Source organism: Primulina tabacum, chromosome 8 (assembly GCF_025594145.1).
Source record: "Primulina tabacum isolate GXHZ01 chromosome 8, ASM2559414v2, whole genome shotgun sequence".
In the NCBI taxonomy this organism is placed as follows: Eukaryota; Viridiplantae; Streptophyta; class Magnoliopsida; order Lamiales; family Gesneriaceae; genus Primulina; species Primulina tabacum.
The window spans coordinates 34,253,107-34,269,232 of record NC_134557.1 but is presented as its reverse complement, the minus strand read 5'-3'; the positions used below and the strand labels follow the sequence as shown (position 1 = coordinate 34,269,232).

At 37.4% G+C, this 16,126-nt stretch overlaps 1 non-coding gene across 1 annotated transcript; it reads left to right on the top strand.

The window, feature by feature from the left end:
- The first annotated feature begins 5,965 nt into the window (after positions 1-5,965).
- On the top strand, positions 5,966-6,071 carry LOC142554885 (small nucleolar RNA R71). The gene has a single exon (XR_012822250.1). It is a non-coding gene; the product is annotated as a small nucleolar RNA R71 (small nucleolar RNA).
- Positions 6,072-16,126: the final 10,055 nt, after the last annotated feature.

The window sequence follows — 16,126 nt, the reverse complement described above, 5'->3', positions numbered from 1 at the left end:
GAGTCGTCAATGGGCCTCTTTGGTTGTAGCCATTCGTCCTCCACATTAACGACTACCCCGGCTCGCATACACAGCTCGGTAATAATAGTAGGAAAGAATAGGGCGATGCTCGAGCTGTGTATGGACTGCTGTATCTGAGAAAAGATCACTCGACCCACATTAATGGGAATGCTCTCCATTAGTGCGTACACCATGATGGCGCGGTCTTTCTGAACGTCACTGGTATGTGACACTGGCATCAATCGTTTTGATAGGAATGCATACCACATCGTAGGTTTGAACAACAAATATTTTTCTAGAAAGCAACTCGGAGTCTTCCACCTAGCCCCGGGTAACATATAGATTGCAAAATGACTTCGAAATTCGGATTGGCGATTAACGCCTCTAAATCAGACTCATCAATTACAAGGGTAGCCAATAATGCATTTAACGTGGTTGAGTCGAAAGAGCCTACCCCGTACCATAGCCGCTCCATCAGTTCTCTCGGCGGAGTTGGCGTAGAATTCACACACAAGCGGAACCACCGCAGCCTTAGGTGGCGCACAAAAAGATTCACATCCCCGGTTCGCAATGTCACGCATCAAACCTAAGGACCTAGAAGATAATTCAAACCCCCGCTCCGGAATGGGGCGCCTATGAACTTTGGCATGTTCATATTTCTGTCAGGCTTCCTCAGTGACAAATTTATCTCGAGTACCAGACGATGAGGAGGAAGAGGAATGTGTTACCTTTGATTTCTTTGGGGCCTTGTATGAATGTGTGTGTGGAGAGATGCCAAGGTTAATCCGCGTGGCTGTCCAGAATTTGAGTGAAGAACGGAATCACCGACGGTTTGAGTCCTATGGGAGTGTAAGAACCCGAGTACCTACAAATCAAGAGGGAGAAATTCGAAGGTGAGGGGCGATTTTGTAAAGATTTCGGTGGAGGGAGGGATTGTGCCGCGCAGAGTGAAAAGGGAAAGGGGAGGGGGCGTTTAAATAACGCGACGCGCTGGGGCGGTCAAGTTTGGCCGCCCTAGCGCGCTGCGTTCTGGTGAAAATCAACAGGGCTCACGCTGAACTTGACCGCCCTAGCGCGACACCCTCTGTCCCCAACTTGCCAAGGGCTCACGCTGGGGCAGTCAAGTTTGACCGCCCTAGCGCGATACCCTCTATATTTTTTTTGCAATTTTTTTTAAGTAAAACAATAAGAAAATGAACTAAAAATCGAATTTAATGCAAGATAAGATAAACAGAGGTAGTTCTCAATTTATAGTCGATAGATTGACTGTCGGTCAGTTTCAGTTCGGATTGTCTTGGAACCGGGTGATTCCAAGTTGTGGCTCAACTGTGCCACCCATGTAGTGCTTCAGTCGTTGGGCATTGACCATAAATGTCTCATCCTTTCCATCTTTCAATTCTACAGCTCCCGATGGGTAAACTTTAGAAATCACGAATGGACCAGACCATCGCGACTTCAATTTTCCGGGAAACAGTCGCAACCGAGAGTTGTAGAGTAGCACATTTTCGCCTTCTTTGAATTCTCTTTTGATGATCCGCCTATCATGAGCCCTCTTTGTCTTTTCCTTGTAAGACAGTGCGAGATCATATGCCAGATTCCGGAATTCTTCCAACTGATCCACTTGCAATAGACGTCGTTCACCTGCATCAGTAAAGTTAAAGTTTAGTGCTTTTGTTGCCCAGTATGCTTGATGCTCTAACTCTACAGGTAAATGACATGCTTCACCAAACAGTAGTCTATATGGTGTAGTGCCTATAGATGTCTTGAACGCAGTCCTATATGCCCAAAGAGCATCATCTAACCTCACAGACCAATCTTTCCGACTGACACCAACTACCTTTTCCAAAATCCGCTTGATCTCTCGGTTCGACACTTCTACTTGACCACTCGTTTGGGGGTGATAGGGAGTAGATATCTTATGTGTGACACCATATTTGCTCAAAAGTTTTTCAAAGAGTTTGTTGCAAAAATGGGTGCAACCATCACTAATGATTACTCGTGGTGTCCCAAACCTGTTAAAAATATTTTTCTTTAAAAATTTCAGGACCACTTGAGCATCAATAGTGGCATATGCTTCTGCCTCTACCCACTTAGACACACATTCGACCGCCACCAAAATATATTTTTTTGTGAATGAGCTGGGAAACGGTCCCTGAAGTATATTCCCCACACATCAAAAACCTCACACTCAATGATATTATTCAAAGGCATTTCATGACTGTTAGAGATGTTACCTGTCAGTTGGCATTCATCACAGGCTAGCACATAAGAACGAGCATCTTTAAAGAGGGTTGGCCAATAAAAACCACATTCAAGTACCTTAGATGCCGTCTTTGTTGGTCCAAAATGACCACCTACCTCACGGTCATGGCAGTGGTTGAGAATTTGACCAAACTCTTCCTCTGCAATACACCTTCTTATCATTGAGTCTGCACAGATCTTAAACAAAAATGGTTCCTTCCAAAAATAATGTTTCACGTCAGAAAAGAATTTCTTACGTTGATGAAACTATAGATTGGGTGGTGGTGTGCCTGTGACAAGAAAATTAGCAAAATTTGCATACAAAGGACAGTGTCTCACCTCAAATAGTTGCTCATCAGGAAACCAATCATTTATATCGTGATCTACACAATCATTACTAATCAGCTCCAACCTAGACAAGTGATCCACTACCACATTCTCGACACCCTTCTTATCTTTTATTTCTGAATCAAATTCTTGAAACAATAAAATCCACCGAAGTAAGTGTGGCTTTGCATCTTTCTTAGCAAGTAAATATTTCAGTGCAGAGTGATCTGTGTAAATAATGACTTTGGACAAAACAAGATATGCATGAAACTTGTCAAGCGCAAATACTACTGCAAGTAATTCCTTTTCAGTTGTTGCATAATTCAATTGAGCCTCATATAAGGTCTTACTTGCGTAGTAAATTGTATGAAATACCTTGTTTTGCCACTGTCCAAGCACAGCCCCCACCGCAGTATCACTGGCATCGCACATGACCTCGAAGGGTAGATCCCAATCTGGTGCCACCAAGACAGGAGCCGTCACCAAGCGCTCCTTCAAATCCTCGTATACTTGTAAACAGTTCGAATTAAAATCAAAAGGCACATCTTTCATAAGTAAGGAAGATAGAGGTTTGGCAATTTGAGAAAAATTTTTGATAAAACGCCGATAAAAACCGGCGTGGCCTAGAAAACTTCTAACTCCTTTTATGGATGCCGGAGGTGGTAAGTTCTTGATAACTTCAACTTTTGCCTTATCCACCTCTATTCCATGCCCGGATATCTTGTACCCCAACACTATTCCTTCTTGTACCATAAAATGGCACTTTTCCCAATTTAGCACCAAATTCGTCTCCTCACATCTCATAAATACCACCTTCAAATTTTGCAAACAATCATCAAAAGAAGAGCCAAAAATCGAGAATTCATCCATAAAAATTTCAAGGAAAGTTTCTACTATGTCGTGAAATATAGCAGTCATGCATCGTTGAAAAGTGGCAGGGCATTACACAAACCAAAGGGCATTCGTCTAAAAGCAAAACTGCCATAAGGACAAGTGAAAGTGGTTTTCTCTTGGTCCTCGGGCGCAATCATGATTTGGTTATACCCTGAATACCCATCTAAAAAAAATAAAACTCATGACCCGCTAACCTCTCAAGCATTTGTTCAATGAATGGCAGTGAAAAGTGATCTTTACGGGTAGCATCATTTAATTTTCTATAATCAATGTACACGCGCCATCCCGTAACTGTCCTAGTGGGTATTAATTCATTTTTTTCATTTGTGATCACAGTAATCCCACCTTTTTTTGGTATACATTGAACAGGACTTATCCATGCACTATCAGATATAGGATAGATAATACCTGCATCAAGGAGTTTGATAGTTTCTGCTTTCACTAGTTCTTGCATCTTTGGATTCAATCTTCTCTGAGGTTGCACAAGAGGTGAGTACTTGTCTTCCATCAATATCTTGTGCATGCAGACTGATGGATTTATCCCTTTGATATCTGCCACCTTCCATGCAAAAGCACTCTTGTGGGCTTTCAAAACTTCCAATAGTTTGTCCTCCATCATATCTGTCAAAGTAGCAGAAATAATGACAGGTAAAGTGTTATTCTCACCTAGGTATATGTACTTTAGGTGTGGAGGCAATGGTTTGAGCTCAAGCGTCGGTGGCTCCTCCAGGCTTGACTTCTGAGGGATCAAGTCTCTTCGATCTCCCAAGTCCTCTAATCTCATCCTTATTGGCCTCTTCCATGGCTGGTTGGCATTGAGGTATGCCACTATTTCAGCTTTCTCTTCGTCCAATTCATCTTCTCTTAGTTCAGTAGTGAGAGTGGCTTCCAAATGATCTCTAATAGCACCTTGCACATAGTTAAACACAAGAGCATCAAAAGCATCAATTCTATAACAACTATCAGAGTGCAGTGTGTGCTTGAGTGCATTAAAAACATTGAAAGTAATCTCCTCTTCTCCCACTCTCAATCTCAACTTCCCTTCTTGCACATCAATTAGGGCCTTGCCAGTTGCAAGGAATGGTCTTCCTAGAATCAAGGGCATCTCCACGTCTTCCTCCATGTCAAGTACCACAAAATATGCAGGAAATATGAATTTGTCCACCTTTACCAAGACGTCCTCTATGACTCCTCACGGGTATTTGACAGATCTGTCAGCTAGTTGCAAGGACATCCTTGTTGGCTTAGGTTCTCCTAATCCGAGTTTCCTAAATACAGATAACGGCGTAAGATTTATACTCGCACCAAGGTCCACAAAGCTTTATGAAATACAATATCACCAATTACGCAAGGAATAGAAAAACTCCCTAGGTCCTTCAGTTTCGGTGGGATCTTGTTTTGTACCAATGCAGAGCAGTTCTCAATCAGATTAACCATCATGTGATCCTCCAATTTTCTCTTATTAGCTAAGATGTCCTTCAGAAATTTGGTGCAACTAGGCATTTGCATCAAAGCATCGGCAAAAGGAATATTGATATGCAATTTTTTAAATACCTCAAGAAACTTACCGAATTGTGCATCTAATTTCGTCTTTTTTAGTGCTGCAGGAAAAGATAGAGGGATAACAATTTTAGATTGTGCAGTGGGTGCTGGTGTTGAGTTGGAAGACTTACCTTTTGATGACTCAGTCTGTTCATCTTGTAATTGAGTTTTTTCTATTCCCCTAGCCTCTAAGATCTTTCCACTCTTCAACTCGATGGCCTTCACTTGCTCTTTTGGATTGGTCTCTGTGTTACTTGGCAAGGTGTCCGGCTCTCTACTTGCTATCATCTTCGCTAACTGCCCAATCTAATTCTCCAGCCCTTTTATCGATGCATCTTGATTTTAGAGTCTAGTTTCAGTGGACGAGATAAACTTAGAAATCATTTGCTCTAAATTGGACTTTTCTTCTCTATGAGGGTCAGATCTGTACACCGGTTGTTTCCCATATTATTGTCCTCCTTGTGGTCGATTCTGACTGTTTTGACCACCCCATGAAAAGTTGGGATGTTGTCTCCATCCAGGATTATATGTGTTTGAGTACGGATCATTCTTTGGACGGTTTTGGACTCCGACTTGATTCACAGGTGCCCCTTCTGGCACATGAAAAGGACCACTGTCTTGACAGTCCTTAACATAGTGTTCTCCTCCGCATTTTTCACAAAATATCTTTTGCAGACGCATAGCCGTACCACCCATATTCAAACCATCCAGTTTCCTGTTCAAGACATCAAGTTGTGCAGTAATAGCGGAAAGTTCGGTTACCTGGTGAACTCCTGTACTTCTTCGCTGGTTGTTCCTTTCAGATTGAGGATGATAGCTGCTAGCAGCCATCTCCCTCAACAATTCATATCCTTCCTCAGCAGTCTTTCTCAATAGGTTTCCACAAGCAGCAACATCTATCATAGTACGATTAGGAGTAAGCAAGCCATAATAAAAGGTTTGAACGACTAACCCAAGTGGTAGTTCGTGATAAGGACATCTTCGTAATAGATCTTTGAAGCACTCCCATGCCTCATATAAAGACTCTTGCTCGAATTGAGCAAATGTGGTGATGTCTGCCCGCAACTTCATGGTCTTAGATGGAGGAAAGTATTTGATGAGAAACGGCTTCGCCATATCTTCCCATGTGGTGATAGAACCTACAGGCAAACAATTTAACCATGCTTTAGCTTTATCACGTAAGGAGAAAGGAAATAAACGCAATCTAACAGCATCATCAGAAACTCCATTAAATTTAAAAGTATCGCAAATTTCAAGAAAATCTGCGATGTGCATGTTTGGGTCATCTACTGCAGATCCTCCAAACTGGACTGTATTCTGAATCATCTGAATTATAGCTGGCTTGATTTCGAAATGATTTGCTCGCACAATAGGCCTCACAATGCTGGGGCGTGCACCATCCAAAGAAGGCTGGGCATACTCTAGCATTGGTAGGCGGTAGGGATGTAATCGAGTCGAGCCGAGCCGAACTCTTGAATGTTTGAGCTTGGTTCGTTTATAATCGAGCCGAGCTCGAGCTTTATTTAACGAATATATGCATGGCTCACGAGCTTATTCAAGCCTTTATCGAGCCTAAATAAGCTAAATAAATATGAATTATACATTTAAATTTTCATTAAATTAATTAAAAAGTAAATTATATATTTAAAGAAAAATATATTACTCTTATTAAAATTTGTAAATTTATTATAATAAATAAATTTAATAGATTTTTCTATATATTTCATAAATAATATGCAAAATCAATAAATCAAATATCAAAACTATTATTTTTTCATCTAAAAGATTACTCATGAACTTACCAACGAACATGTTCACGAGCTAACGAATCGAATACTTTAAAACTTGAGTTTGGTTTGTTTATCTTAACGAGCCTCATTAAACGAGCTCAAACAAGCTTTTATCGAATTGAGCTTCGAATATGTAATGTCTCGCTCATTTTAAAAGTGCGGAAATATTTTTTTTTAAAGGCTAGCATTTATAAATCTACATTTAAAATAATCGTAATTATCTTACCGTAAAAATAGTGCAGTTTAAATTAACCAAACTCATCCAAAATCATACGTAAACTTAAACTTGTAAAAATCCAAAAATCATCAACGTATGAAAATATTCATCTCATCTCAAATCTCATAAATCAAAATACGGAAAACATGTGGTCCTCGGGTTATGTCACCGAACCAGGTCTGCCTACTCAGAGTTCGTCACCTCCAGTCTCCTCATCATGAAGCTCACCTGCATCACACACGCCTAATGAGTCTAAAGACTCAACACGCCTGTACCAGGAATAACAAGTACATATACATGACACACAGCAGTGAAAAATATCATACTCAACATATCTTTATGAACTTAAAAGCATAACATAAACGTATTGTATAAATCATATCATGTCAAAGCATATCATCTCATGTTATCATATACGTAAACGTGTCGTGTAAAATCATATCGTATTAAAGCATGTCATATCATGTCATCATATACGTAAACGTGTCGTATCCTTTCAAAACATGATAATAATCATAGCATGTATCATCGTATCAACATATGTTTCCTTTTTAATTGAATTCAGTTCATTAGTTGTGACTTTCGTATCAGCTCTATCATATCAGCTCTATCATATCAGCTCTATCGTATCAGCTCTATCGATGGATCCATCTACATGTAACCGTGGTACCTGGCGGCGAGGGACATCAGCGACAACATTACCCGTCCACTGAGCCCGGGCCTCAGCTCATCATATCTCATATCATCGTATACATATACATCGTCAGTCACAACAAAATCCCATCTTTCAAAATAGCATCATAATCATCACTTAATAAAAACATGTATATACGTAACTTTTTCTTTAAACCAATCATGCAATGTATTTATCGTAATTCCATAAAATTCATGAACGTGATGCATAAACATTTAAAAACATGATAAAATTTGCTCAGGATGCTGCCAGGACCAAAATCTCACCCTGGGTGCAAAATGACCATTTTGCCCCTGGAAAACCCAAAATGACCGTTTTGCCCCTAGACGTAAAATTTCACGTTTTTGATATTTTCTTAATTCCATTCACTCTAACATGTCCCAAATAATTATTTAAGTCTACACGAATTTTCGCATATTTTTATTTGGCTTAAATCGATGACTTTTAAATTTATTTTTAACTATAACATATTAATGCATTTTAATCTCGAATTAAACTAAACCTTAGCATAAAATTCCCAATTTAAAAAAATTAGACTTCTAATAATTATTTGAGCTTAAATATAATTTCCCATAATTTTATTAAGCTTAAATCTAGGCGTTTCAATTAATCCTTTAATTAACGTTTCGTGCGGCGACTAAATCTCGGATAAATCCAAAACTCATTATTTTGATCCGAAGCTTACCAAATTCCTTAAAATATCCCAAAACATATTTAAAAGCATCCCTAGACGTAAACTCGAGCCTATTTTATAACTTAACCGAATTATTTTAAAACTTGGACCGGTGTCCCGGTTTTAAACCGAATCGACTCGAAACTTAACCGTATTTTTCCCAACATTTTACCACACCTAATAAACACTTAGAAGGCCTTATAACCATCAAGACTCAACCCTTAAACCTTTCTGAACAGAACCTTAAGGCTACTGAAAAATTCTGCAAGTTGCCAATCAAAAATTCTAGTTGTCCCATCTTTCCCTTCTTCGATCCTAGCCTACCACGAATGGAACCAGCTACTAAATCACCACATCTAGACCAGCCTAGGACCCCTCTGAACCAGCTGGAGCCTACGGCCACCCCTCAAGCAGCCCGCAACTTCCTTATACTCGATAGCCTTCGAAGGACACCCTCACGCGGCCAACACCCAATCCGTGAAACCAACAGCTTCGAAGGCAAGACCAGCAGCGTTCATGCATTTCCAGACCAGGTTTCAGACCCACCACGAGTCTGTCCAAGGTCTAGAGTCGTCCTTGTACCACCAGACTTCGCCTACCCACCGATCTAGACCAAGAAACCCCTAGCCGCTACACATCTCGGCCTTCACTCCAACTCTACCGAACCTTACACCAGCCTCATGACTTCACTAACCTGCTCTGAACAGTCCCTTAGCATCAAACAAATGGCAGCCCCCTTGCACAAATCAAGAAAACGTGAGACTTATAACAAAAAAGAAGGCAATAAACCCAAGAAAATCGAAGATCTTCCATGGACCAGCTTGGATCGAAACTTTTCATGCATGAACACAAACCTCAGTATATAAAACGTGTATGATGCAGAAAAAATGATATAAAACGTGCCTGATGATGTTTCACGCAAGAATAACGAAGATCGAACGCGCCGGGGAATTGTTTGATGCAAGAACAAGTGAAAGCCAATGGAACCGATGGCTATGCTGGGGATGGTTGCTGTAAACCAGCTGCTGAAAGTGAGAGAAAGGAGTGATTGGAGAGGAGTGTCGGTTGCTTCAATTTATTAGGTGTAGGGTAGGTTTAGGTTATTAGTTAATTAATAGATAATGGGTCCTAAATTGTCATTTAAGAGTTTAAAAAAATTTGAAGTTCAATAAACTTAAAAGTATGCCCATTAAATCCAAACACACTCCCGAAAAATATTTCGTATTGGAAAGATTTTAAAAATATTAGCCGAACCCTTAAAAAGCTCCCTGATCCGATAAAATTTGCGCACCGTTAAAATTTAAAATCATGCGAGTAAAATACCCCAAAAATCTCATTTCTTGAAAAATACCTTTAAAACATCTTATATTAATTAATAAAAATGAATCACGTAATTAAAATAATTTTCCTGAAAATTTCCCGGTCTCTACTCCTCGTTCGTGCGCGAAATGAAACTTAAAAATCATAGTGCATGAACTTTTAAAATTTCATGAATTAAGTCCTATCATGCAATAATAATGCATAAAAATAATTAAACACAATTTAATAAAATAAAAATACATTTTATGCTTTAAAAGAATTTAATAAAATACCAAAGAAATTTAATAACTTGCATGCATGTGGTTCACGTGGACTTTTCGATTTTCGGGACGTTACAATCTCCCTCCCTTAAATTGAATTTCGTCCCCGAAATTCTCTTATCCTCGATAAACAAAAATTTTAGACTCTTAATTCTAGATTATCAATATTCCACGCTTTCGCTGCGCTACTCTGATAAAATAAATGTTAAGCTGCACTTACATCTCCTCAATCCTAATAAAATTTGCCTACCAAAATTCTCGATTACGAATCACAAATTAAAATGACTTAGGGTGATTTAGTTCTATTCTACTATGGCCTCAAACTTCAACTTTTCTCAAACTTCCCAATATTAGAAATGACAGTCCGAATTTTATTGCGTCTTACTTTCTTATATTATATCCATAATGTTCATTGACATATTATATCAGCATTTATGCAGTTTAACTTGAGAAATCTTAGCACCAAAAATTACTGATCGACTTCTATCCTCGGTAATACACTTAAAAGTTAAACTTTATCTCAACCCCAAAATAATATTAGCCAAAGATCCTTGAATCGAATCTTTATCTTACGGCACCAAACTTACGTAACTTACTATTTACAAGTACATCCCGGACGTAAAATTGTTGCAAATCTTAAACCTCGAATAACATTAATCCATAAAACCCAATTATACAATAATGATCTTCTACCTAATTAATAAAATCCTTCTCGCATCAATTTCATGCTTAAATTATTCCTTTCCCAATTACAATATAGTTGAGGCCTAAGACTCTTAGACTTTCCTCCTTGAAACGAATGTCGCATTTTTATGTATTCCTAATGCTTAATTAATATTAGGGTATAAAACTTAATAAGTTATCCCATGGTAGCATTAGACTAACTTTAATAAATCAATTTCACTTCTAACCCATAGAGTTCTAGAATCCCCATATCAAGCTTTTAGATTTCTTACTCGATAAAAATCTTAATATTCATTCATTGATAACTTATGTTGAACACAACTAATTCCCTTTTGTTTTTATTTCAACCAAAATTTCCGTATGAACAAATATCCCATAAATTTGAAATTCAAACTTACCTAATCCAAATAGCTTTGGATAAAATAATTCCAATACACATATCCATTTAGTCCCAAGTTTCTTAATGACTTTCAAAATTCCTGAAGACAAGGTGTCTACCTCACCTCTTACATGCGTCTATCAAATATCTTAACTATCAATCACATCCAACTTTCTAGAAAAATTAAATTCCAACAAAAGTATAATTTTAACTCTTAAGATCACGAATAAAAATCATGATACATCAAACTTAAGTTCCCAAAATTTTGTTAGCTCCATTTCTACTCTTATAACTTAACTAACTGATCAACTTCACCTTAAATTGTCATCACTTTAAATTCTTAATTTGCCACAACATTATTTCACCAACACTTAAAATTTTCAAGCCCAAGATTGATTCATCCTACAATTTCCTTGATTACCATTTCTTATAACATTATAAACCAGATATCTCAAGGTTCCAAATATCCCTTCAAATCTAAATAATCAAAATTTCGGTCATTTAAACCATTCGCTTCTCACTTACTGCTAAAAAAATCTCCCAAATTTTTTTAAAATTGCAAAATTAGTTCTTACTTCCTCGAATATTATCTGATTTGTCATTAATCTCAAGAATCCAACAATTACCCATAAATTATTGACGTTCCTAATTCCATCTTATATGTTTCTCGTAACATAAAGTTCAATAATTTTAAGCTTATTAGACCCAAAATCAATTCCCATAACATCGAAAAATTACTAATTTAACCCAAGTGTTCCTCTAAAGTTCGAATTAAATCCTAAAAAATTCCAGAATTTGCAATGTGGCCCTTAAAGTTCTCGAAATTTACATTTTTGACCCTAAAACTCTTCGAAATTTGTATTATTGTCCCCATAAAATTTTCGACTTGGCCTCATTAAACCTTAAAATTCTCAAAACTAAAAATTTAATCCCAAAGTTTGGTAAATTCGAAATAGTCCCTTAGAATTTTATTGTTGCACTTAGGTCCTCAAATTATTGGTTAATACAGTTAGGTCCTTATTCAACTACAACCACGAACCATCAGTACTTTCTTAGAAATTCTACAAGTCCCAAAAGCATTCATAATTTTTAAGATTAACTTATTACCCCAAAGAGTAGAATATCAGTACTTCTAACCTAAAATCAATATAATCAAATCATTATCAACTTCTCCTAAAGCCCAATATTCGAATTCTTAGACACGTCTAATTCCAAACGTAACCAACATGCAATTTAATATAGTTTTGAAAACAGTAAATCCTTAAATCATTAAAGCAATTAAACATATACCGTAGATCCTCATAAAGCGTAAATCATGTTAACATGCAGGTGATAAGAGTAAATCATTTAAATCATAAAATCTTACAGACTTGAGGCTTGAAAACTGAGCTGCAGAAACTGACGGTGGCACAACCCTATACAAGACCCTTGCTCTAATACCAACTGTAACGTCTCGCTCATTTTAAAAGTATGGAAATATTTTTTTTTTAAAGGCTAGCATTTATAAATCTACATTTAAAATAATCGTAATTATCCTACCGTAAAAATAGTGCAGTTTAAATTAACCAAACTCATCCAAAATCATACGTAAACGTAAAGTTGTAAAAATCCAAAAATCATCAACGTATGAAAATATTCATCTCATCTCAAATCTCATAAATCAAAAAACGGAAAACATGTGGTCCTCGGGTTATGTCACCGAACCAGGTCTGCCTACTCAGAGTTCGTCACCTCCAGTCTCCTCATCATGAAGCTCACCTGCATCACACACGTCTAGTGAGTCTAAAGACTCAACACGCCTGTACCAAAAATAACAAGTACATATACATAGCTCACAGCAGTGAAAAATATCATACTCAACATATCTTTCATAAACTTAAAAGCATAACGTAAATGTATTGTATAAAATCATATCATGTCAAAGCATATCATCTCATGTTATCATATACGTAAACGTGTCGTGTAAAATCATATCGTATTAAAGCATGTCATCTCATGTCATCATATACGTAAACGTGTCGTATCCTTTCAAAACATGATAATAATCATAGCATGTATCATTGTATCAACATATACGTGTTAAAGCATGTCAACTCATGTCATCATATACGTAAACATTTCCTTTTTAACTGAATTCAGTTCATTAGTTGTGACTTTCGTATCAGTTCTATCGTATCAGCTCTATCGTATCAGCTCTATCGATGGATCCATCTACATGTAACCGTGGTACCCGGCGGCGAGGGACATCAGCGACAGCATTACCCGTCCACTGAGCCCGGGCCTCAGCTCATCATATCTCATATCGTATACATATACATCATCAGTCACAACCAAATCTCATCCTTCAAAATAGCATTATAATCATCACTTAATAAAAACATGTATATACGTAACTTTTCCTTTAAACCAAGCATGCAATGTATTTATCGTAATTCCATAAAATTCATGAACGTGATGCATAAACATTTAAAAACATGATAAAATGTACTCAGGGCGCTGCCAGGACCAAAATCTCACCGTGGGTGCAAAATGAGCATTTTGCCCCTGGAAAACCCAAAATGATAGTTTTGCCCCTAGACGTAAAATTTCACGTTTTTGACATTTTCTTAATTCCATTCACTCTAACATGTCCCAAATAATTATTTAAGTCTACACGAATTTTTCCATATTTTTATTTGGCTTAAATCGATGACTTTTAAATTTATTTTTAACTATAACATATTAATGCATTTTAATCCCGAATTAAACCAAACCTTAGCATAAAATTCCCAATTTAAAAAACTTAGACTTCTAATAATTATTTGAGCTTATATATAATTTCTCATAATTTTATTAAGCTTAAATCTAGGCGTTTCAATTAATCCTTTAATTAACGTTTCGTGCGGCGACTAAATCTCGGATAAATCAAAAACTCATTATTTTGATCCGAAGCTTACCAAATTCCTTAAAATATCCCAAAACATATTTAAAAGCATCCCTAGACGTAAACTCGAGCCTATTTTATAACTTAACCGAATTGTTTTAAAACTTGGACCGGTATCCCGGTTTTAACCCGAATTGACTCGAAACTTAACCGTATTTTTCCCAACTTTTTACCACACCTAATAAACACTTAAAAGGCCTTATAACAATCAAGACTCAACCCTTAAACCTTTCTGAACAGACCCTTAAGGCTACTGAAAAATTCTGCAAGTTGCCAATCAAAAATTCTAGTTGTCCCATCTTTCCCTTCTTCGATCCTAGCCTACCACGAATGGAACCAGCTACTAAATCACCACATCTAGACCAGCCTAGGACCCCTCTGAACCAGCTGGAGCCTACGGCCACCCCTCAAGCAGCCCGCAACTTCCTTATACTCGATAGCCTTCGAAGGACACCCTCACGCGGCCAACACCCAATCCGTGAAACCAACAGCTTCGAAGGCAAGACCAGCAGCGTTCATGCATTTCCAGACCAGGTTTCAGACCCACCACGAGTCTGTCCAAGGTCTAGAGTCATCCTTGTACCACCAGACTTCGCCTACCCACCGATCTAGACCAAGAAACCCCTAGCCGCTACACCTCTCGGCCTTCACTCCAACTCTACCGAACCTTACACCAGCCTCATGACTTCACTAACCTGCTCTGAACAGTCCCTTAGCATCAAACAAATGGCAGCCCCCTTGCACAAATCAAGAAAACGTGAAACTTATAACAAAAAAGAAGGCAATAAACCCAAGAAAATCGAAGATCTTCCATGGACCAGCTTGGATCGAAACTTTTCATGCATGAACACAAACCTCAGTATATAAAACGTGTATGATGCAGAAAAATGATATAAAGCGTGCATGATGATGTTTCACGCAAGAATAACGAAGATCGAACGCGCCGGGGAATTGTTTGATGCAAGAACAAGTGAAAGCCAATGGAACCGATGGCTATGCTGGAGATGGTTGTTGTAAACCAGCTGCTGAAAGTGAGAGAATGGAGTGATTGGAGAGGAGTGTCGGTTGCTTCAATTTATTAGGTGTAGGGTAGGTTTAGGTTATTAGTTAATTAATAGATAATGGGTCCTAAATTGTCATTTAAGAGTTTAAAAAGAATTTTAAATCCAATAAACTTAAAAGTATGCCCATTAAATCCAAACACACTCCCGAAAAATATTTCGTATTGGAAAGATTTTAAAAATATTAGCCGAACCCTTAAAAAGCTCCCCTGATCCGATAAAATTTGCGCACCGTTAAAATTTAAAATCATGCGAGTAAAATACCCCAAAAATCTCATTTCTTGAAAAATACCTTTAAAACATCTTATATTAATTAATAAAAATGAATCACGTAATTAAAATAATATTCCTGAAAATTTTCCGGTCTTCGCTCCTCGTTCGTGCGCGAAATGAAACTTAAAAATCATAGTGCATGAACTTTTAAAATTTCATGAATTAAATCCTATCATGCAATAATAATGCATAAAAATAATTAAACACAATTTAATAAAATAAACATACATTTTATGCTTTAAAAGAATTTAATAAAATACCAAAGAAATTTAATAACTTGCATGCATGTGGTTCACGTGGACTTTTCGATTTTCGGGATGTTACAGAATAGCTCACAAACGGTTTGATTCGTTTACATCCCTAGTAGGCGGCGCGGCATCTCAACATGTCTATCTTCACGATGTTCCTCCTCATGCTCGTGCTCGTGTCTCTCCATTAGTTCCTTCAGTCTCTGCTGCTGTGACGTCCCAAAAATTTGAGTTTCACATGAACCACGTGCGTGCAAGTTATTAAATTCCTCATGTATTTTATTAAATGGTTTTAATGCATGTTTATTCCATTAGTTTTTGTTTTAATTCATTATCTATGAATTTGCATTATTTTAAATTATTATATGATGCACGTTAAAACGTTTTCCTTGAGTTTCATGTTTCAGGCGATTACTCGAGGCGGGATCGAGGAAAAAAGAGACAGGTGATGATTTTGGCGATTTTAAATGTGGTATTTTATTTTAAGTTGAGGTTGGGGCATTTTAACTAATTTATTAAGTTGTTAGTGATTTAAGAGTTTGAAACTTTTAAAAATTAGCATTTAATGTGTGTTATTTTAAATTAGGGGACATTGCTTTG